The sequence below is a fragment of the Pezoporus flaviventris genome, unplaced genomic scaffold, assembly GCF_033815535.1.
Source record: "Pezoporus flaviventris isolate CSIRO_AGI_PZ_B2104156 unplaced genomic scaffold, CSIRO_AGI_Pfla_v1 ptg000001l, whole genome shotgun sequence".
In the NCBI taxonomy this organism is placed as follows: domain Eukaryota; kingdom Metazoa; phylum Chordata; class Aves; order Psittaciformes; family Psittacidae; genus Pezoporus; species Pezoporus flaviventris.
Window position 1 is genome coordinate 4,463,727 of NW_026892549.1, and position 24,828 is coordinate 4,488,554.

At 45.9% G+C, this 24,828-nt stretch overlaps 1 protein-coding gene across 2 annotated transcripts in view; it reads right to left on the reverse strand.

Moving 5' to 3' along the window:
* The window catches only part of LOC133276044 (uncharacterized), a 44,931-nt gene extending 22,279 nt beyond the window's left edge, over positions 1 to 22,652 (reverse strand). Inside the window, exon 1 of one of the 2 annotated variants that reach the window (XM_061466626.1) lies at positions 22,543 to 22,652. The gene's annotated coding sequence lies outside the window, so the exon portion shown is untranslated. The remainder of the gene's footprint in view (positions 1 to 22,542) is intronic. The other variant, XM_061466705.1, reaches the window with a different exon arrangement.
* Positions 22,653 to 24,828: the final 2,176 nt, after the last annotated feature.

Here is a 24,828-nt window from a genome sequence, read left to right on the forward strand (position 1 = left end):
GCAATATTGCTACAAGTGAATTTATTATTCCTAGAGGGGGTGGTGAGGAGAAGCAGGCAATAAAGGTCAAGGCTCTGACTCAAAGCTCATCTCCAGCAAAGGGTCCAACATCAGTTGTAACTTCCCAGTGCCAGCTCCAGACCGCTCTCCAGCTTCCAGGTGACAAAGGTTGCATCCCCAGCCAACCACGCCAACTCTCAGTCAGTTACTAGACATGCCTTTGTGAGGCAGCCCAGTAGAGCCAGCCTAGAGGCCTGTCTCCAGCAGTGATCAGCAGCAGATGATTCTGGAAAGACCAGACAGAGCATGTCTGCAGCAGGTAGCTAATGAGGTGTGGAACTACATATCAGGTCATCTAAAATCATCTTTATCCTCTGCATGTATTTTATGGGCAGAGGGGACAGTGCAAAAAGTGCAGGCAGCCTGTTGGAATATGAGAAGTGAGAGACAGAAGTAAATCAAACCAGTAGCTGCAAAGAGCTGGCAACTCTTTCCACTTGCAGCATGTGATGAAGATCAACAGACCCTTCACCTAAGCACTCAGCTGAATGTTTTCTCCTTATATGCACTGAAGATTGGATTTTCAACTCACAGTTTTCACTTGCTCTCTGGCAAAAAGAAGTAAAAATCCAAATCACACTAAATGGGGAAAAAAAAAACAAACCAGTCTTTTTTTTAAACATTACAATTTGACCCATGATTTAATCTCATGATGTGCAGGGTGTGAGACATGTTGCTGGATTTTTCCAAGGTGGAAATAATCCCGGCCAGATTAACAATACATGACCAAGAGGTAACACAGAAACAGAGCGTTCCCCACATCCTGTTACATTGCCTCCACCAGTCCCAGGAAGACAACAGAAAATCAGTGCTATACAGTTGGACCATCAGGGTTGCTGAAGGAATTCCTAATTCCTTCTTCTAAGATTAGATTAAACTTCAAAATGCACAGGGCAGAGGAAAGAAATCACACATTAATTCTAAGAATACAGTGTATGTCAAGTTTCTGCTCCCTTCCTTGCACCAGGAAGACATATTTTGCAGCACAGCCATAAACCTCAAACTTTGAGCACACTAGTGGCTCCACGCATTGGTTTTCACAACAAGGCAGTATGAACCCTGACTCTCATCTCACTAGTGGGGAAAAGAAAATCCCCCAGCCTAACTCTGTTCATCTTAGTTCATTTACTTTGTGCTGGAACCTAGTCCAGCACCTCCCAAAGCCAATGGAAGGTGAATGAGCAGAGTGCTTCCAAGATAGGAACTTACACCTCATTGATGAGCTCAAAAAGAGGCCTGGGGGAAGAAGGAGGTGTTCAGGAGGGTGAGGGAGATAGATGATCTCATACAGCATCTTGTTCGGTCACATCCCAAAGGTACCAGGCACTTTAGCATATTGCTGCAGAGGCAGGTTTGGTGTGAGGAAATGTGGATGGCTGTAGCGTCAGCAGTTCTGGCCAGGGTGTGGATGGCCACGGACAGTCATACTTCCTGTGTGTGTGGAGGTACTTAGCAATGCTTCTGCAGAAAACCTGGTAAGACTCTATCTGTCAGCTGCCTCAGCTGAGAGATTTGTCCTCAGAAGGTCCAGCACTACACGTTCACTATGAGGCAGTGGGAGTCCTGACAGAGAACTGGTGCAGCTGGCCAGGCTTTGCTTACATCAGCCCCAGGAACATCACAAGCTTTTCTCTACCTGCTAGGGGGATTTAATTTTGGGTTTGCAGATTTTCAACTCCTCAATGCCCAACTCCTCTCACAGGCCACTCTAAACACCCCCTCCTTTTCAGATGCTGATGCTTTTCAGCTGATTAAACTGTGGGCCAGACCATGAGCTATATACTGTAGATCAGTATAGCTTGTCAGTGCTAATTTACATCCACTGAAAATTTCCATTCCTTCACCATTTAACAGAATTATGTGACATGTCTTTTATCTCTCCTCACAGTTTAGCTTGCTGTTCCCCTTTCCTGGCCCCCAAGCCTCCTGCTTTGCTTTGAACTCCCTATAGGTTTGCAGGGTAAGTTCCTTATTTGCAATGTAAAGTGTCTCTCAGTGCCACAGCCCCGTGCAAACAAACCCAAGAGGGGCACATTTATCCTTACTTGTGCAGCAAATCCAGCCCTATCTTTTCCTGGCAGCAGTTCCCTACAGCAAACGCTGCACAGAACTTGCTAAGGGAAGAAATACGTCCCTTGCTGCCACTATGCAATGCATGACTCTCTGGGGAGATGTAGCGAAGGGAGAATGAGAGGGCTGATCCCACAGAGACCCCGAGCTTCTGCCTTTCTCCTTGAAACTGATGGCAGTGGCTCACCACCCATGTAGACTTTGACTTCAATAGGCAGGATACCATTAATGAATTCTTGTTGCTATGGTGATATTGATGGATAGTCCCTGAGGTTGGTGGGAATCCAGGGAAAGATAGCGAAAAGAAAAGTGGGTCAGAAAAATCCTGCAGGGAAATGTGAGTTTGCATAAAGGGGCAGTTGTGTGACATCCCAGACAAATCCAGTGGCACTTCTCACATCCTGACTCACCCTCCTTTCACAGCAACACAGTGTTGTTCTGAGGCAGTGCAGCACTCTGCTCACTGCAGGGCTCTGGTGCAGAGGCACTCTGCTGCAAGTGGATTTCATTACCAGGCGGTATTTTTGCAGCTTCACTCTGGCAATTCCTTCCACACAGAGCAGCAATCTTGGCTCCAGTGAAATCACTTGGACCTATGCCAGCTGGCACAGAGCCAGGATTTCCCCAGTTCTCAGGATGCCTTATCACAAGTGACAATTTCATTCAGCTGCTATGATAGCCACTGGGATCCCTTGCCTCTCCAGAGCTGCTTCAAGCGTGGAAAAGCCACTGTTGCACAGAGGTTTTTGCTCTGCTTTCCTTAGGCTCAGCACTGTGCACTCTTCAAAGGTGCCATTGTGAGCTCCTTCACAGCTGCCTACTCTGCAATATGCTCTTTAGAGTAACCTTCTACCCTTCATCCCAGCTGAGCAACCCCTGGCAAGGACAAGCTGCACTCCAGTCACAACTGGGTCCTCTCACCTTGCCCAAGTGGTCTAGGGAGCTGGGGCACAGGAACCATCTTTCTAAAACACCAGTTCTCTCTTCGGCCTTGCTTTCTCTGGGAAAACCATTCCTAATTCAGGATGGTGACATATTAATGAAGTGCTGAAGTCCCAGTGTAACACCTTCTTCCCCTGCAAATCCTATCTAAGACCACCAAGGGGTGTACAAATTGCAAGATGCTTTTCGGGGGGGCAGATTTTAGTATGATTAGTAAATTTTAGAATATGCTTTCTGTCCTAGCAAAGACTCTTACCTTTTCTACTGTGTTTAATGTCTAGAAGTTGCCCTACACACATACAAATTCACTAGAGAACTTTTGACTCTAAACAGTGATGCTGCTCCAAGCATGTACCACTGCATCACCTGATGGGCACTCTTACTCCAGAAAGTTGTGACTGGTTTGAATCTGTTATTACAGAAGCATATCTATAGGGAAATAGTATCTACAGCAGTATCATTACACAGACAGTTTTGCCAGTAAATGCCTCAGTGTAGGTCAGATTCAATTGATGTGTCAGCTTTTCCATCTATTTGTGTGTTCAGATCCTTCGCCTCCATGTGAACTGAGGACCTAGAGGCAAAATTAACCTGCTCCTCTCTTTTGCATCTTTTGATAAATGTAGTTTTAATGGAGTCTGAAAGCACTTTACATCAGGAACAGCTCCCAGGAGCAAAAATCAGTTAGTTTCCCTACATTACATGTAGCTGTTCATCAAATTTATTGGGCAAGCTTCCTAAGCACACGGAGGCTGGACCAGCACTGGCAGAGGCTCTCTCCTGCATAGCAACCCTTTGATCAGACTGTCAGCGTCATTTATTTGCTTGTATTTCATATTCTTGAAGGCTCCAGTAAATTATTTTTCCCAGCTGACTATCAGAGGCAAAGGCAGCTCTTTCAAGTTGGATTTGCACCTCTTCCCTTCCCCTCCATTTCAATTAGCTATGGAAATGATATGGGTTTATTGATCGATTTTTGGCTTGTTTAGGTTTTCAGTTTTTGTTTGTTTGTTTTCCCAGCTTTTGTTTTGCCAGTCTTTATTAGAAACTTTAGGAACACCAACGGCTGCAGAAGCCTCCACTCGGTGTCTTCCCTGTATGAAATGTTGTGGTTTACAATTAGCACATCTAATTGCTCTGCTTGACCTGCTGCTGGCCAGGGTGGAGAGCACAGGAACTGCTGCAGCATCCTGCCTTTCTCCAGCTAGGAGCAAGGGGATGTGAGTGCTATGGGTGGATGAAAGGAGGTGTCACCACAAACAGGTGAGGCCAGACAGGGGCAGGAATTGGTTTACAGCACTGGGAGAAAGAGGTGGCCATAGCAACATAATAGGATCTCTGCCCGTGGGAAGCTGTTGTTCTACTGTGTATTCAGCTATTTATTTTTTTTTTCCCTGCTAATGATGCTGACTGCAGAGACATGGCGGGTGGGGAACTCCCCAGAGCAGCTCAGGGCTAAGCAGAAGTGGACAGTTTGGACAGGGCTAAAGCTCTGGGCTCCTCCACTTGGAGACACTAGTGTAAATGCCTTCAGGCACAAATCCCAGCATGCTGAGAAGAGCACATATTCCAGAGGGCAACTTCCCAAGTATGGTCTGCCCTAAACAGCCGGTCATCAAAGGTTTCTCAGATCCCTCATATCAATATATTTAATAGTACCAGATGCATTCAAGATAGGAGAATCTCTCTGGGCTGTCTTTGACACCAGCCGGACATCTATGATTAACTGCCAGGTGATCCCACAGGAATGCGATCTGGAGAGATGAGACTGGAGACAAGACAGATCCCTGAAATTTCTCACCATGCATAAACCTGGCCTCACCTGCCCCCACATGCATCACGTCATGTGTGCTTTACTGACAATGTTTTAAAAGTCACCATTCAAAAGCATATTCTAAGACTGATTAATACCGATTCATATGCTACAGCAAAGACAAAATCACTCTATAGATATGACTTGGTAATATAAATCAAAGAAGAGGAAATAATGTCTAGGCAGACACCCAGTCACTCATCGGAAACATATGAATACTTTGTAAACACCTTTTTAAAGCAGTACCCTGAGAAGACATGGTGGGGATGCTGCTGCAAATGTGATGGTAAGAGTCTCATGCAACACAGCAGGTCAGAAAAGAATTTAACCTCAACTTCATAAATACTGCCCATCAAAAATGCCTGCATGTAACTCTAACACCTCAGAAAATTTAATTACCATTTAAGAAATGGAAGACAAAACAAGCTATGTGACCTTTCCCGCTCCAGATCCTGTAGGTCATCACTACTTAAGACAACTGGGAGCCTGAAATGCTAAACATTAGTGTTGGCAAATGAACAGATGGATGGATTGCTGCCAGCATAATCCATCTTCCCACTTGCCTCTGTAGGACTGAGTGACATTCAAAACTACTTCCCTATGCAAAAAGCAATACATGTGATGCAATGAGTAGGCTCTAAAATGGACTCATCAGCTGGCAGGACCACTGGCAAAATGCTTTATAGCTGCTATTTAATGTTGCAGGCAAGGCTGTAAACAAGAGGCATCAGGCTGTGACAGAAGTGGGGAATGTAGTGACCACAGTGGTTCTGCTGCAAGCCAGTCCCTGAGCAAGCTTTAAAAATCTGTCAGGGTGCCGTCATCTTCCCTTTGGGTATAAATGCTCTAAATCTAATTAACTTTTTAATCAAAGCAGACAAAATTATGGTATTACCATCAAAGTGGATGCTCCATCTACAGTTTCATGAAAGATTTCCACCTCTGCTCACCTGGATTTATTTTATTTTTTATTTTCCTGGGGCTCCACGAGTAAATTCCCCAAACACTGAAAACTAGAAAGGAGCAAAGTCCATTTTCGAACAGGTTTCTTAACATGGCCAGTTACTGTGCAGACATTAGCTTGCCCAGTGCCAGACGAGACAGCTCAGAGCTTCCAACTCAAGCTCAAATACCTGTTGCCTGAGCACAGGTATTGCTCCTACTCCCTGGTGGGCACAACAGGAGCTGTGACACGATGCACCAGTATGAATCATGTTACCCTCCCCAGTAGAGAGGGCATTGAAGCCAGCAGACTCTCACATAGCCCAGTGAGGACTTTGTGGTGCCCAGTGAGGATTCAAAAGGAGAATAATTTCCTTCACTTACCAGCTACAGCAGACTGTTCAGTCAGCTATTAGACTGTAACATGACTTCTAAATTGACACAAATCATTCTGACATGTACTTTTTGCCTATAGTACCACAAAGAACAGATCTCTGACTGGTCTGCAGTATCACCCAGATCAGACTGTATGGTGTGGGGTTATTTTTTACAGTGGCTGAAGTCTTCAGGATTTTCTACATATGCTGGCAAACATCAGTCCTGTTGACAAAGTCAGCTAGTGCAGCCAAGTGCAGAAATAACCCTAATCAAGATCTGAACCTGGGACTTCAGGTGAGCAAAGCCTCCTGACTAACCCACTCCAGCATCTGGCTTCACTGAACTTGCCTGTGTAATCTGAGCCAAAAAAAAGCACTCATTTCCATTTCCTATTGCCCACATGCCACCTCCAAGTATACTTGTATATTAGCATTTCTGCAACATTCAGTACAAAATCCATATGGCTCCTTTCAGCAGGCAGCAACAGCAGAAGCAAAGAGAGTCTGGAGACAGAGCTTGTGCAGATTTCTTTCTAAGCACCATATAACATTCATTGCAAATGGGTGGTGATGGGAGAGTTGTTATAACCAGCTACAGATGGGCCATGAAGCTAAAATGGATTTCTTTGATATGAAGTGTCTGCTGGTGCTCCTTCTGGAACAGATGCTGGGTAGCAGAGCAGATCTGGCCTAGGCTGAGGAGTGTCAGCTCATAGTACAACAGCCTCTAAGTACTTGATGAGCCTTATCTGGGACCTTCTCCTGCCACCCACTGGCCTGGGAGCTGCATTTAGGTCCTTGCTTGAGCTAGGCTGTATGTATAGTGATTGTGACTTGCTCAATTTGACTTCTTGGGTGACATCAGAGCAGTGTTGGGACCATGGCTCTCTCTGAGGCTTGCTGGACTGTTGGCTGAACCAAGATATAGTAACGGGGCCCACTCTGCTCTTCTCATTTGGGTGCAGTGGGACTGTACCCCTTGTCCAAGGTTGTTGTCTCAAGTGCCCTGCTGCCTGGCTTCCACCTCACCTTCCTTTCCACATATATCCATCCTCGCTGATTGACAAGGAGTCTTCTGACCCCATGAGTTTGGCAAGTATTACTTTCCCAGGTTAAACAGAAGAAAGAAATGTTCACATGGAATAAGAGCGTAAGAAATCAAGAGTTTTTGAATGTCCCATGCAGTGACCACTGCCAGGAGACCTTCCAGGATGTAGAAGCAACACAACTCAAGCCTGTTATAAGTGGCCTTCTGACTTCTGAATGGTGAACCACCCAGATGAGAGCCTTTGAACGATTTGCTTTAACAAATAAAGGAAAAAAATGTGTTTGCTGTCACTGCCTACATCACAGAAAAGAAATATGCAGCCAATTAACTACTTCTGAATAATGCCTGCTTTAACATCAAGAATACAAAACCATTAAACTTTCACATCCACTGAAAGAGACAAAGGCTGCATGTCTGTAAGAGACTTCAGTCAGAGAGGTAAATCCGGAGTCTCATAGCACTGTTACTCCCAATTTTATAGATGGTGGATTCTTAACTCCAGAAACTGTTGTGTCCCTTGTGGGCACATGCTGTGTTAGACTTCATCTTGACAGATAGCAAGTAATTGATCACAGAATTAAAAACATAACTGGTTGCTTAGTTACCAATGATCACTACACAGTTATATTTGCAGTGTGCAAACAGAGCTCAGTGCAAACCAATTATCCATCATTACAGCTCTACAAATGTCAATTTCAGAGAGCTGAAAACAACTGTGAGCCATGTAATAAAGGAAATTTGAGTAGAAAAATACAAATTATAACTGGGAGCTTGGGTTGTATTTTGGTGTTTTTTTTTCCACTAAATGGTCAAATAGCCTCAATCCTGTGCCTGAGGAAAGTAAATATATTGGTTTGAAAAATAACAGGCTTCTTGTTTACTGGGAAAGTGAAAGCAAGCACGCTATGTACATAAACACTGTGAAAATAGAAAGTAGTAAAAAAAAAAAAATGACAAGCTAAGAATTGCACAAAACTGATAAGGGAAAAAAGACATAGAGAGCATTAAAGAGCTTCGGGATTAATGATGGAATGAAGGAGCTGAAATACACTGGGTCCTAAAAGCAGCACAGTGTCATTCCAAAAACGAAGTGAAACAACAGTAAGTAAGCTACCTCTGTGCCTGCTCAGCGATATCTGTCTTGGGAGCTCTGCAACAGAATCTGAGGTGACTCATATAATTTTTGTTTGTTTGTTTGAGTATCCAAACATGAGATAAGGGTGGCCTTAGATTTAAGTCAGTTTGGAAAATTCTTAAGAGCATTTCCTAAGACCAGCACATTCCTGTTGGTTGGGAACAGAAGCTAAACTAAAGCAGACTGCAGAAAGGTATGTTATTCACAGTGAAGATATTGAACCTCTAGAACAATTTTCTGGGGACTGAGATGATAAGGAGGGCTGACCTGGGCACAGGAAACAGCCCTGTGTCTGTTATGAGGCAGACTAGAAGAGCCAGCAGGTGCAGTGGTTGCAGGGATCTGCAAATTCCCCTCCCACTCCTTGAAACACAGATTTAATATACTCTGAGGAGCCACACTCTTATTGCTCACAATTAGGTGCTATTCTTTCATGCTCCATCCCTGAAGATCAAATCATTAAGTCTCCCATAACTATGACCTTGGTTTAGCAAGGTCTGTCTTTCATTTATCCATCAAACAGCCTTGGAGTCAGATCTGTGGGTAAGCTGCTGTACTTGGATACCTTACCAGCAGCACATTCATGAGAGTATGCATCACATAGATGCTGGCAGGTTAGATACTCGTGGGCTAACCCCTACAGTGAATTTATGGTTGTAAACAATTTATGCTCAGCATTGCTGGTGTCCAGCCTCTATTTTCCTCAGCAGTTCATCTTCCTTCTTCTAAAATACAGTATAACAAAAGCAGTTACAGATTGCTGCCTTCCTTGCATGTGCTGAAAAGTGCAACTATGCTATATGTGATCATGTCCTCATGACAATTTAAGCTCTCTGAAGACAGGAATAGTCAAGGCTGGATGCAAGCCTCAGTAGGAAAGGGTCTGGGCTGAATGCTCTGCTTCTCTCCAGCAAATCTGTGTGTCTTGTGTACAGGAAGGATAAAGGCCATAAGCACTAAACGCTCTGCAAGACCTGGCCTGGAAAAATGCCCTGCCCTGCATTTTACAGAGGAGAAAAAGGAGGAAATAGGTCAATCTGACTTTATGCAATGCAGCACAATAATGTAAGAATAAATTCTATAGGGGACATACAGCATCTTTTTGCCTTTAACTGCATTATGAAATTGGTTATTATTTGGCCAGGAGACCAGATGCAAAGAAAAGACTGAGCAATTTTGAGGCTGATAATGAACAGAAACAAGTATGTTCCTGCCTATTCAAGAGTTGTGCAGAAAGGGCTAATAGTGTTTCAGTCTCAGAAAATATTTTCTGTTGTTGAGTTTGAGCAGAATTTGGTGGCAAAGACAGGTTGCAACAGTCACCAGAACAAGTTTGCATTTGCTGTTGGGAGCTATTGCACTGTGAAGAATATCAGCAGCCTAGACAGGATGTATATACAGTGTACCAAGAGATACTGCTTACCTATGTATTAACAGTTGTGCATGGTAACATGTGCATATACTGCATACAAGATTGATCCATGTGGATGCTTACTAAGTGAGATTGGTTCATAAACACCATAATCTGCCTGCTGTGGAGAAATATTCAAGACTGAAGAATAATTTCACAAGAGTGAGTCTGCATGAAAGATGGGAAGCTCCTCTGTGGGCTGCTGTGGCGTCCAGACTGTCTGTCTGAAAGGCTACAGTCTGCCCTGGAGGTCAGGATGCCACAGCTGAGTTCGTTTTTGTACATGCAAAGCCATCTTCCCTGTGTAAAGACAGGGCTTTGTGACCTCCCAAGAGATGGGAAGGAGTTCTGTTACCTCTTCTGCCCACTGTAGATCTACCTCAAATTAGCACTGCCTGCTACTAATCTCTTGTTAACTATCAAGGTCTTCAGATATGTAAATCTGGACCAAATGGAAAAGGGCCGAGGAAATAACTGGTTTACCTCACCACATCACAGCTTTCAGTACTGCAAAGAACATGGTAGAAAACTTGATTTATTAAAATTAATGAAGGAACTGGCTAGTCTTGAATAATTCATTGCGTATCAGCTGCTGCTGAGGTAATAGGATCTCAGCAAGATCCTCTTTAGCACTGCACAGTGCCTAAAATCTTTAAATAAAATGAAATCAAGGATTGGCTAGTTACAAGATTAAAGGGCTTTCTCCATGTGAAGTGAGAGGCCCTGATTCCTGTCGCTGAGATCATCCAGCTGCCATCTACAAAAATCGCTGAGGTCTCTCGAATGGAAGCCAGACAGCTAGCATCAGTGATTTTTGCCATGGCATAAATCATTCTGCCTCAGCCACCAACTTCTGCAGAACATAATGGCTCTATTTTTCACAACTCTTACTGAAATCAACTTCAGATTTCAATATTTACCATATATTAGGGATGCCTGAGGGTGTTAGCTTGCTTTTCTGGTCATGCAAAGAAGTAGACACTACCATCTGAGTATGCAAATCTTAAGGTGCAATCTCTGCTGTTGCTCAAGGTTTTTGTCAGCGCCATCAGCCTCAGGGCTGGATTTTGGAAGCATGTCAGAAGCTCTGGAACAGAATCCCACTAACTAAATCTGGTGCCACTTGATGAAACAAGGGCTTTTTATCAACTGTGCTGAAGTCAATGGTAAAATGTTTTAGAAAAGCGTAAAAGGAGCAGCAAAATCAGGCACTGTAATTAGATGGCTGATACACCTCTTCCTCTGTGTCCTCCTGCAGAGGTAAGAGGAATTGTAGTTAATAAAGAGGAAAAACAGATTAATGCAATCAACACACTCCTGCCTACCAGCTGCTGGTGTGAGGGGGGTTGTCCCCTAGTTCAATCATGAAACCCTCCACTAGCCACAGCCAAAGACTTTGCCTGAAGCTGATCAATCTTTCCAGCCGGTGATGATGAGAACTGGCCCATAGGCCAGCACCGTGTCCAGTGATGGTCCTGTTCTCAGCTCCAACTCTGCATTGCCTTCTTTTGTCCTCCACTGGCCACCTAGGAATTTCTGATGTGCTGATGGTACAGCACCTCTGGATCATATTAAGACAATGAAACAAGACAGCCTTTGACTCAAGATCCTGATGAACAGGGAAGAGATCCTGATGCCTTGTTGATTGACTCAAGCCAGATTTTATTTCCAGATGCCATTCCTGCTTCATCCAGAGCAGATGATTTTGGCCAGGCCTTAGTATCTGAAGTATTTTGGTAGAAGTACTCTAATACAGGAAACTGACATTGTGAGACATTTGACCTGGCCCCAGGAGACTCCAGTTTCCTCTCTTCTCCAAAAATACTGCTTCATCAATCACTAGGGAGTGTGTTTTAGAAATTAAAGCCAACTCCCCTTGTCTTGAAAGAAGCAGCACTGTCTCCTCTTGCTGTTTGTTAATAGCCTCTCTGCAGGAGGTCACAGGACATTGATTAAAGCTCCTGAACTTTTTGTGGATATAGGTTAAGATCACTTGTAAAAGCCACAAACTAACATTGCGACTTCTCACCCTGAAGTCGTGAATGAAGCAAATATCGTAACTCTCACAGCTACAGAGTAGAAAATGCTGTGAACAAGTTGTAAACTGGCAACCTCTGAGACTAATGTTTGGCCTCTGACTGCCTTGGGTCCTCCCAGAGAAGACACTCACGATTGCTATCTGTAGAAGGAGATAATAAAACTACCTTCCAGTATATATGAAAACTAGACCCTTCCCGTCCTTGCAGTCTTTGAGCACCAAGGAAAGCCAGGTAACATTTCCTAAAACTGAAGTGTAATTATTTGGAACTAACTGAACTCTGGAACCTGTATTCAAGTGTACCAGTTCCAAGTCACTGCCTGAGCACAAGCTGGGATACCTGTAGCTACCTTGAAGGACACACGTGCCTTCCCCTCTGAAGCTGTAAGGAAATTATGCAGGTATGTGGGCAAGGACAGGACTGTGGTATCAAAGGACTGGTCCATGAAGCATACATACATCTCTTTGCACACCACTGGGGTAACTGTGTGTGTGGTTGTGTCTTTGGAGCTGCTTTTGGCCTTTCACTGTTGTTCTTTTCTCCTTTTCCTTCTTTCTCTCTCCCCCCTTTTTTTGTATTTTTAAACAGTCATCTGCTATCTTCGGGAAAGGGCACCTGACTATTGATGATGTACCATCGCTCTGGGAACTGCTTTAGGAGGCACGGTGCCCTTCTGACTTGCCAGACAACAGAGGTTGCTATGGCTTCCTTTGCTTTGTTCCTTCAGGAGACCATTTGGTATTTACAGCATTTTCTCTAAGCAAGGCATCATCCCTGAGATATACTCATGTGAGAGTGCTTTAGAGAATCCCAGATGGGAGGTGAGAGATTTTATCATTTAACAAAGAAAATAAAAAACACAACCAAACCCAACCCCTAAACCAGAATACCAAAAAAAAAAAAAAAAAGACAAAAAGCACACCAAACACCAAAAAAAAAACCAACAAACAGAAAAACCACCACAAAGATATCCTGGAAGAGATGCTGTTTCCTTCCAAATGATTCTGTGAGATAGGGGTGCAAGAGTTTTACCAGTTCAAATACAATCCCATTTTTTTTTCAGGGAGATATTAAAAGTCCATTTCAATGCAAACCACTTTGGAGAAGGGTGGAGGCTGGAAGCCTGTTCAAATATCACCTGGTTTCCACTTTCCCAGAGCAAATAGTGAAATAAGTTAGAGAAGGGCACAAAGCAGCCTAGTGCTTATTTCAGTCAGAAAGGAAGGCGAACAGTTTAAATCAAGAATATCATAATTTAGATTGCTCTGTTATGTTTGTTTGGTTGTTTTTTTTTTTTACCTAAAAGATAGAAAATGGATGTAATTTGCCAGCTAGGACTTTGGAGACACTGATGTGGCTGGGACCGCAAAACAGTCTAAGTTGCTTGAGGAGACACATTTGTTTCTCTGGGATACAACAGTAAGGGAACAGAAGGGCTCTTGTCCCAGTTGTGCCCTCAGTGGTGTGCTGAAGGCACACTGGGTGCCACTGCACGTGAGCCCAGCTAAGTGTGAAACTTGGCTTAGTCTAAGCAGGGAGAGCAAAAAAACCAACAGTTAAACATTTTTTTATTTTCTCTAAGGATATGGTGGAACTAAGCCAAAGCGTGTATTTGTACTGCTTCGCCTAAGGCAGCATAAGCACCTTCTCTGGTGAATCACTAGGTCCTCAAAGCTTTTGCTCCTCATAATTGAATGCCAAGTATCCTGGGGAAATGTTGCTGGGTACTAGAGCACTGTGACACTGCTGGGCTAGTGCAGGATGTGTTTCTGTGGCTGAGGGTCTGCAGGACTCTGCCCCAAGCTCCCCAGGATGATGACATTTGGGATCTAATCCAAAGTCTCTGTCTTGACTGTGCCCCGGTTTACCTCAGTTTTTCTGCCTAGTGCTATTTTCTCATCTTCCAAAGAGCATTTTCCTAATCTCTTGCCCAGTATCTCTCAGGAAGCTGGTGACAGTGGTTCCTCACTGTTCAAGGGCCAGCATGAGTGGGATGCTGGCAGGCAGGTGCACAGGATAGCTTTGGAGATGAAGGAAGACAGAGATGGACAGAAGATTGCTGCCACCATGATGCTATGGACAAGTCACACATGGTAAGGTTTGGAAACAAAAGCTTCTGCAAGATGGAGATAAGGGGGGCAGGGGCAAATCCACTCAGATGAATTTGAGGTTTCCTTGCACCTACATACAGTAGATAAAGACTCAGCTCAACTGTTTTGATGCTAATTGCCTGGCTGCTTTAATTGGATATAGGCTTCTAAGTCCTAAAGAAAGCTGTGTGACAGGACAAACTGGTATTTACCTCTTTTCTCCTATTTATCTTTTATCTTTGTTTGCCCAGTACTGTATAGTCAGTACATACATTCCCATACATAAGACTTGTCCACACAGCTGATGGATTTTATTGCAAAAAGAACAAGTAACATTTTACATCTGAAGTTACTGTTCAGATTCTGATTTGAGGCAAAGCTATCCTAGCCTGAGTTCAGTTTCTGCTCCAGGAAATGCCTCCAAGGCACTGATAGCCATCATCAGCAACCAGATAATGACATCTGAGCTGCAGGGCTACTCATTGCCAGTCCAATGACTGCACTTGGGTACCCGACGGCCTCTGACAATGTGACACTTGCATCACTCACGCAGTGCGGTGTCCCTCTGGACTTGCTGAGGTGGCCTCCTGCTGTAACAACACACAGAGCAAGAGTATTGGTTTGCAGTGTTTTGAGCTGGGAGGTTATGAGCATGGCTGAGGACAAAGTAGCTTTCCAAGATAGGTCTCGGCACACCAGGCTTCCTGATGCAGTCCATGCCAAGGGACTGGCATACAGACATATGCAGAGCTGCTGTCTTCAGTCTTCTCTTCCCTTTCTCCTTGCTGTCCAAGATGACACAGAATAGGAACGCCATGGGGTACAAAAACCACCCCCACTGCTTCTGAGCACCACACTGTACAGTGAGTTAGTTTTAGGTGGAGCACCAGGTTTGCAGGCAGGCCCAGCAAACCACCAGAAGTCAGGAGCAGAATGCTGTGTGGTGCAGAGCCAGCATGTGGTTTCAGGCTAAGGCTGGCTGTGCACTTGCACCAATATACTGACATACCAACCTGGCTCCACTGGTGTGCCTCTGAGCCTGTGGAGCAAACTCCTGCTAATGTGGCTGCACATTACCTTGCAGTCACCCCTGTTACAACCAGAAAAACATTGTCTCAGCCTCCTTATCTCAGCCTCTGGTAGGGCTTTGTATTGAGAGAGCTCAGGTTCTGTCCCCCATCCCCATTACAGCTTCAATGATGTGAAAGCAGAGAGCTAGCAAGGGAAGCTAGTGAAATCACACTGAAATTAGGCACCTCTTCAAGCTGTTTACCACATCACGAGGCAGGATGAATTGATAACATACACTGAGCTGGGAAAATTAATCTGCATCCAGACCATCATACCAAATTAAAAGGAAATAAAATCAGTACAATTCCACTGGCTCTCATTACTATCACAGTGGAGAGTAATTAAAATCCATGGGCCAAATCCAATGCTGGAAGAACTCTCCTCGAGCCAAATACTCTGTACAAGGGCACTGCTTTCTCCAGATGCTGTATTGCAAACAGCCGCAGGAATGGCAAATGAGCAGAGAGCATAGTGCAGGGTCAAAGGAACCCATTTAGGAGTCAGTCATTCTGTTTCTTGGTCTTCCTCACCCAGAGTCATGCTGCATACCTACTGCTTTGGTGCTTGATGGGCTGTATCTCAAAAGCTCCAGGCATTGTATGTGGGGCTACTACTCTGACTGAAAGGCCTTCAGAAGCCAACACACAACTGCCATTCATCAGTCTTGGCTAACGCTCCTCTTTTGCCTCTTTCCTGTTCCACTGCCCCCTCCAAGCTCTTCTCTCATCTCTACTCCTCAGCACAGCCACCCCTGCTACACCCTCTCTTCTTTCCTACATAAACTCCTTTTCCCTACTACAGAGCACCCTTTGCTATCCTGCTGCCTGATGAGGCACTCAACCCATTTTTCTGTGCTTTCCTGGCTGTTGGCATGTGACCAGAAATAACTAAAGCACTGTGTAGACAAGCAGTAACTATGTCCCTTGAGAATGTGTTTATATGGCAACCAGGTAAGACGAACCTGGAATAAAGGGCAGAAGATCCTCCCTGAAAGACATGACTGGTTTTGGAGGCACTTTTGTTTAGCAGGCCTAGTTCTCATAGCCAGGAATGGGTTGTCAGCTCTTACCATACCTGCTGGAAGGTGTCCTGAAACTCAAGTGGCAGATCAAACAACCTTAATCTTAAAAAGCTGATCAGCTCAGGGGCTGCTTATCAGTAAGGAAGAAGGCTTCCATGGCCTACTCCTTCCTCTTTAAAAAACAGATCTTCTTTTTCTTACTTTTTTTTCCCCTGTGACTTTGGCTGATGTTTGTTCTCAATGATACAGAGCTTTCAGAGAAGTCAAGGTACTGATTTGTGAGATCTCCCCAACACAGGTATGACTTCAGCAAACCAATTTCCAAACTGAAGTATAGCCCTTAAACAAGGAAGAGGACTACTGCACTGGGGCTCACATTCAGGTTATCTTGTGTTGCAGAAACCTGAACACTCATTGTCTACAGAGACTACAGCTGTTGCAACAACTGTGGTAAAAAATAGGGCACATCAGAGCAAAACAGTTAAGTACCACACACCAGGACTCCTGAGGGAATGCTCGCAGGTCTTCTTGTAATTGAGAGGTCTTGTATGAGTTCAGGCCTGAGGTTTTTTCAGGTTAAACTACCACAGCATGGATTAGCAGTGGAACTGTATTGATCTTTTATAAGAAGCAGTTACCTCCCTGACTCTTTAAAGGCACTTTCTTGAAAGAGGTCTTTCAAGAGGAACCTCCTCTTGAAAGGCGTTGCTTCTGCCTACTCCTAAGAAGCAGGCTGGAAGGATCAGCTGCACTACCATGAATGACAGGAGTACTTCAGCACAGAGCTGATCCCCAGGCACTGATGTCCTTTTAGCCCAGAGGGCTCAGCTTCAATCAAGTAGCATCACTGAACGTGCTAATTCTTATCCCATAAAACTCTGAACCATTGCTTTGCTCATACACCTCTCTGAAGGGTGGATTTATTGAGCAAGATGACTGAGATACAAATATGCTTAAGATGAGCAAGAACTCGATTAGATGTAATACTAGATGAATTGTCCTTGAGACAAGCTACAAAGCCAGAAGATAAATCTGTCAACAGCAGCTCTAACTGGCTGTGACACTAGAAACTAATGCCTACCACTTCTGTGCTAGGTTTGAATGCAGCTGTCTCTCCTCAGTGTCTGAAAGTCTTCAATTCCCTTCTTCCTAGGGGAAGAACCTTGCAGTCACTAACTGGCTTCCTAAACATGCCTACAGAAACAGGCAGATTGTTCTGCTGCAAACAAACGAGTTTTGACAGGACAGTGACAATACTGCTCCCAGATGCTGAGGAAGCTACAGGGCAAGTGTAGAGCCTTGCATCTGGGGAAGAACCCCATGTACCAGTACAGGTTGGGGGTTGACCTGCTGGACAGTAGTGAAGGGGAAAGGGACCTGGGGGTCCTGGTGGATCGGAGGGTGACCATGAGCCAGCAATGTGCCCCTGTGGCCAAGAAGGCCAATGGCATCCTAGGGTGCATTAGAAAGGGTGTGGTTAGTAGGTCAAGAGAGGTTCTCCTTCCCCTCTACTCTGCCTTGGTAAGGCTGCATCTGGAATATTGTGTCCAGTTCTGGGCCCCTCAGTTCAAGAAGGACAGGGACCTGCTGGAGAGAGTCCAGCGCAGAGCCACAAAGATGATTAAGGGAATGGAACATCTCCCTTATGAGGAGAGACTGAGGGAGCTGGGTCTCTTTAGCTTGGAGAAGAGGAGATTGAGGGGTGACCTCATCAATGTTTACAAATATGTAAAGGGTGAGTGTCAGGATGATGGAGCGAGGTTTTTTCCCGTGATGTCCAGTGATAGGACAAGGGGCAATGGGTGTAAACTGGAGCATAGGAGGTTCCATGTGAACATCAGGAAAAATGTCTTTACTGTGAGAGTGACAGAGCACTGGAACAAGTTGCCCAGGGGGGTTGTGGAGTCTCCTACATTGGAGATATTCAAGGCCCGCCTGGACAAGTTCCTGTGTGATGTACTCTAGGTTACCCTGCTCTTGCAGGGGAGGTTGGACTAGATGATCTTTTGAGGTCCCTTCCAACCCTTGGGATTCTGTGATTCTGTGATAGGCTGCACAGTGTCTGACTGGAGCAGCTCTAGCACTGCATCCACAGCTAGTGCAGTATCTGACTGCTTCTGCAAGCACTGACAAAGAACCAAACCTGTAAACTCCCACCAGCATCTGCTGAAGATTCATATCCCAAAGGAAAAATGGATTTTTGCTTACATGTATCTTTAAGCATTGCAGCAGCAGAGAAGACAAGGGTGTAGAGCTCTTTCTAGCTAAGAACACAAAGACATGCTTTCTTTTTATAAGGAAATAATGTACTGCTGCTCCTTGACTTCCTGTCTCGGACAGGAGATGGAGAAGGATTTCAAAAGTTTCAGTTTAATTCCTTCCTAGAAAGAACTATTTAGGACAGGTACCGTTTAATTGCTGTTCAGGTTATTTCTCAAAGGTGAGGGAAATGTCTCAAACACAGGCTCCAAAAGGCCTGCAGAGAGCCCAGAGCTGTTCCAGGCCCTGAGTTGTTACATGGAAAAATGAGTATTAGGAGACAGTGGAGATTTTTTTTTTCTCTTTTTCCCCTTGTACTTCACCTTGAAGCAGCTGTTGGCAAAGCCAGAAAACTGCTCTGCCCCTCAGTGTATTCAATACAGCCTTGGCAAAGGGACTGCAGTCTGTCATCTCATTAATAAGGGAATTGCCGAATTCTCCAGCTATTTTTATTACCTCAGCCTGAGGGTCCCAGCTTTCCATAACGAATTCCTGAAATCACAGACTGTTCACTGTCCTTGAGCATCAGATTGCTGCTCCTCATGTAATTGATGGTGTCTGCTTTGGTGACACAGGTGTTCCCAGGGCCCTCCCTGAGCAGGGATGGCACTGTGGACACAGCTGCTGACCCCAGCACTCCCATGCAGTTCCTGGAGCTACTCACCTTTCGTGGCTGTAATTCACAGCAGAGTGTTTTGAAAATAACAAATGCTGCCTGGCACTCTGCAGTGGCAAAGGGCTGGCTGAGCAGCTCTGAAGCCTGGGCAGTGGGCTGGCAGCAATAATGCAATCCGTCCCTGATGTGCGGGTAGACTCCACAACTCGTTAAAGTTGTAAAGTAGGTATGCTTTATTCAGCGCTGAGGCATCACCTGCGCATCATCCCTAGCAGCAGAGGAGATCCCTCACCCTGTGAAGGATCCAAAAGCTGTGGAGCCCTCTCCCTCCTTTCACATCCTACCAGATCTACCTAGGGTCCCACAAAGCCTAGGGATCTGCGGTGCCTCCCAGCTGTCATTTAATTTTCCCCCCATTGTCACATATGTTCTCAGCCTACCTTCCTTGTGCCCATGCACCCATTTTCTATTCTGTCATTATAATCCTGCCAGCCTTGTCCATTCTCCCAGGACTCAGAGCTGAAGCTGTTCCTATGCTGGAAGGGGATAATGGCTGCCAGAAACCAGCTGTAAGGGCTGCTGCAAACTGCAAAGCAGCTGGAAGCTGAGGCTGAGTTAATTATGAAGCAGGGACTACGAAACTTGTGGAGATTCAGGCCAGAGGCGCACAGTTTATTCAGAGACAAACAGGCACACCCTTTGAATGTCAGCAGGTGACGTGCAAGTGGGAAAGTCACGAAGCTGCGGACAGTTTTACAGTTCTGGCTTACAGAGTGCTGCATGTGATGCCTCCTCATCTCACAAACACCCACGACTGCTGCTACCAAGCTGCTCTGGACAAGGAGAACATGCTCATGCGCTGCAGTGGCAGCTAAGGAAATCTTAATTCTGATTTCAACACCTAGATTTCTGCAGAGTACAGGCAGGTAACAGCTTTTCTCAGAGGTCAAGAAGTAGCTACAGTAGCACACGCTACTAATTCAGGATCATGGCAAGGTGGAAAAAAACCTAAGTTTTTCCTGTTTCTTTTGTGATACAGGTTGGTTCCCTCCTCCCCCAGTTGCCTAAAAGGTAACTGCATCAATGATAAATAAAAACTGTATTGTGCCTTTTAGTAATACATCTCTTCCTCATGGTTTAAAACTGGCCCATACAGAAGCAGCAGAATCACTTTGGAAGTCCATGGTTTTGTAATCAGAACCTCCCTTTCAATTAGTCATACTGTAAATACAGTAAGCCCATCAATACTATGGAACAGTCATGCTGCATTTGTACCAACATAAACGAGTGCTAATGTGCCATAGAGCTAATCTGATGTGACAGTAATTGGCTGATGCCCAACCATGGAGGCCCTGGAGCTGTGCTTGCTCTCTCTTCTCTACAAGAGCTGTCCTCTGAAAGGAAACAAACTGTCTTGCCTGACAGCAACGAACAATGCTCCTTGTAACTTCAGCACCAAGGTGGTTGGGGGAATGGTATTTAAAATTGAACTTGATCTCCTACAAACTTTAATATTAAGAAAACAGGATTTCTAGAACACCATGTAAGAATAGATCACCCAGAATAAACCCAGAAAAGCCATAAAAGCATTCAATCTGCTCCTTTCCATCCCCCTGGAACTACTGGGAGCTGTACATCATCACCTACTGTGCAGTAGGCTTCTCTGACACAGATGAAGTTTAAGAAGCTTAAAACTTTGTAAATGCTTTGTGCTACCATTATTGTTTGGTGCCGTGCTTTACAGACAGCAAGGGCAGCAAGCTCGAAATCTGAGGCTGCAGTTGGGGTTTGCCAGTTAAAGGCCTTAAGATCAACATCAGCAATGCCGAAGGATGGGAACTAGATCTCAAACATAGCCCATCTCCTGTTTGGGCCATGAAAGCAAGTGGACAGACTCAAAACCAGGCTAGAACCAGGAGTCTTCAGAGTTACAGTCACAATAGGAGACACATATTTTGGTTTTGGAAAAATGCCTTTCAAAGAAAGTCTTAGTCAGGAGAGACCTTCTCTGTTTTGTGATGAAGTCTGACAAAGAATTCATGGCAGATATGTAGGCTTTCTGTATTTAGCTCATCAGCTCTGTGCACGCTTTGCTGTCTGGCTGTACAATGCCTTGCCTAATGCACCCTCATCCATGATGAAGCTCTTCAGTTCTACCCCAGTACAAACCAAAGAACAATCAGAGACTTGTTTTAATCAGAAACCATTCTTCTCAACAGTGTGGCACTGAAGGCACACACTTTTTTGCAATATGCAAGAGCAATATTTCAAAGTCCCAAAGCATACATGGCCTGTTAGTGCCCACAACAGCTCCTGGAGCAGCCAGTGAGAATTTTGTTAGAGCAGGTGGGGAAGAGCTCCCTACACAGAGGACTTACTTAGGATCTGTGAGATGATGACTTCAGTTCTAGATTTGACTTAAATCTTTCTAGGACTCTGATCTGCTCCTCCATCTGTAAAATGGGCTCCCAGTCTTAACTGATGTCAGTGTAGCATTTTGACAGCCATGAAAGAAAGAAACTGTTACCAAGGCCCAAGGCCTTACCAGAATGCCAACAAACGATGGAGAGTTGTTTATAATATTTTTCAGTCATACAATGACTGAGAAATAAGGGAAGACAAAAGTGTAGATGTAACCAGTGCTGCTTTGCTGCAGCGTAAATATAATGGTAGGAACAGGTTTTATAGATTTCCCTCCAGGGAATTCTATTATAGCTACTATTTTCACTTATGCAGTATAACTTGTGCCTCTGTGGATTCAAACAGATGTCCTTGCTAATAGCTCAGGTACAAAAACCTATTACAAATTTGGGAAAATGCATCCTGGAGTTGAAAACGTTATGAATCACATGGAAAAGAACTGAGAAATGACTCACTTGCACCCTGCAGATTTAAAGAGCTAGGTGCTGCTCAGCTACCCCTTGCAACAATTAAACTCAGCCTAATACCGTACCAGCACACAATAGTCCACCTTGCGCGGCACAAAAGCCCTATGGCATCTAAAAGGCTCTAACACGCCAATTTGCGAAGTTGCCCCTGCGGCTGCTGTTCTAGGACGCGGAGAGAAAAAGCCGGGGCGTTCCTCCGAAGCGCTGCGCACGGAGGGCAGCAGCCAACGACTCGCCCACAGCAGAGCAGAGCGCTTCAGGCCGCTCTTCTGCAACAGCAGGAGCCACGGCCGAGCGCTGGGAGTGAGGAGCCAGCGAAAGCAGGGAGCGGGGGGCATGCGGGACCCCGGCAGCGAGCAAGTGTCAGCGTGGATAGCGTGTGCGCGTGTCCCCGCTCCCGCAGCGCTCCCCGGGCTGGGCGCGGAGCTAGCCGCTGTACCCGAGGCAGGCAAAGGGACCTGAGCAGCGGCACCCAACGGACAAATAAATACATAAAAGGCTGCGCCCGGTTGCCCCGCGGAGGGGGGCAGGAGCCGGGCAGAGGCACGGGGGTCACCGCCAGCCCCGCAGCCCTCCGCGGCACGCAGCCATTTGCCTTTGTTGCAGCCCCGCGCCCAAAAGGTGAGGCGCCGGACCAGGGCTGAGGCTGCATTCCGCGCGCCGGATGGCTCTTCCCTGAGGAGAACTGCCCTCGCGGCACGGCGGAGGTGGACGCGCGGCGGCAGCGGCAGCCGAGAGAGACCCCCCCGCACCTGCCTACCTGCGGAGCCCGTCCGGGACGCGCCGCCTTCTGCCTTTGTTGTGCATGGCCCGGCAGCGCCGAGCCGCCGGCCCGCCGTCGCCCGCCCCCTCTTGCGCCCGCCGCGCCGCAGACAGGCCCCGGCTTAGCCCGTCACCACGGCAACGGCGGGCGCGCGGCGGTGGCGCTTGCGGCGCGGGTGGGGGTAACGGCCGCGGGGCCCCGCCCGCCGCGCGCCCCCGCAGGGGAGTGCGGTGCTGTGGGAGCAGCGGGGCTGCTGTCCCGCCCCAGGCCTGCGCCCCTCCTTGCCGGGTGTGCCTGGGCTTTCCCAGCCTGGCTTGGGTTATCTCTCGGCCTCCCCTTACCGTGCTTGGCATCCCTCATTTTCCATATTCGGTAGCTTTTCCTGAGGTTGAGCACCTCGAAGCCCCTAGCACCCGGTCACAGACTCCATGTTCTTTCTTCCTACGGCAGACATGGCTCTGGTGACTTTGGTGGCTATCTTCCTGTCACAGGTTTTACACAGAACGGGCAGTTTCACTGAAACCAGTGGAGCTGCTCAGAGAATAAAGCCAAGGCAATGGTAATGCCTCTGTTTTCCCCTGCTCCTGAGCGTGGAAATGAGTTGTGTCCTGCATTCGAAGCTCTTTAATTTGTTATTCATTTTAGGAGCAGCAGTGCCAATTTGGATGCTTCTTCACTTTCAGGCAGTAAGGACTTGGCAAACTCCATGGTTGCTCTGATTGTTTCTAGGATTAAGTGTTGCAGTTCACTGGCTCTATCATGTAACGCTGGATTGAGCTGCGATTTATTATCTATCTTGTATGTGTGTATGTTCACCTCGTTGTGAACAGGCAGGTTCTAGATTGGTGAGACATGTTAAACGAATTTTCCCTGATAAGATTTGCTCCCTTTCATGGGTTTTATTAAGAAGGTAAAGAGATTGCTTCTGTTTGAGGACATAATTAAATACAGAAGAACTAAATTCTGCAGAGAAAAACTGAATTCAGAAAGAAAGAAACAGCATGCCAACCCTAAGCTTTTTCTGTGTGTCCAACATCTGATTATACAAACGTGTTTTCTTTCTCTGGCCTGTCAAACTCCCATTTCACCTTTGTAGAAAGGGATTTCAGTGGCTGTGGGCTCACACAACATCCTCCACTGAGGCTCTTAACTTACAAAGGCACTACACAAAGCCTCCTCAATAAGCCTCATCTGAGAAAGGAAAAGACAGAGGCAGAGACAGAATGTGCTCAATGTCACAGAGGAGTCCTCCAGCATAGCTGGGAAGAATTGCCAGGGCTGTGGTATGCTGACGGCAGCTCTGGACATTGCATCCTGTCCTCGGAAGGCAGTGGGAGCATCTCCATCCCTGCCTTCAGGGAGGGCAGGGGAAAGTGGCCAGGAGGCACCCATACTTTAATTGCTCTTGGTAAATTTGGGCCCTTATATCATTTGTTTAGTAAACAATCTCTTTATTAACAAGTTTTTCACTGCGCGCAAGGATGCCCGGAGGATGACCCAGCGTTACTGTGCACAAAGAACCTTGAGACCTATTGCAACGATCTTTGCAGCTCCTTTTACAAAGAGCTGCCTCCTTTTGTGATGCATGCTGATTTATAGTAGCCCCAGTTTCACTTCTTGGAGAAAGCTTTCATTTCTCCTTGTACTTAATGTATGTGATAATCTGTGGTGGAGAGCAGATGTCAGTGCCAGTTTCTGCTTCCCTGGAAATCAGCAGTAGAAAACTGGGAGAGGAGCAGTGAAATAGCATCGGAGCTATCTCCTGTCGGCAGATAGGAGAGCTCAGAGCTCCTGTTACAGCCAGCAGACGCCCTTGGACTTAGCAGCATAGTCTCAAGCGCATGCCTGTGTCTCTACTGGAGATGAGCATCCTGTTGTTTGCAGAGTCCAGTTACAGCTAAAGCTGAGGAAAAGAAAAAACGTATCTGCCTGCATAAACAGGAATTTTCCTCCATTGCAGGAACCAGCAGGGTGCACTGCTTTTTCTCCAGCTCCAGAAGGGCAGAGTGATTTTTTTATTGTTCCTTTGCTGCCTTCTTCCTTCTCCATGACTCCGGCGGCACCTTCACCAGAAGAACAGTCATCGTCCCTTCTTTTTTACCCATATCCATCAGAGCATTTTGTTTTTCAAATTGTTTGCTGCTGCTGAAGCTGCGGCAACAACGCTCCCATATAGCTTTACTTAAGAGAGGGAAGAAACAAAACCACATGACAAATTGGTCCAATTTATCAGAGCAACAGAAACCTGCAATTCAGCTAAATCGCCCCCACAGGCCAGCTTAG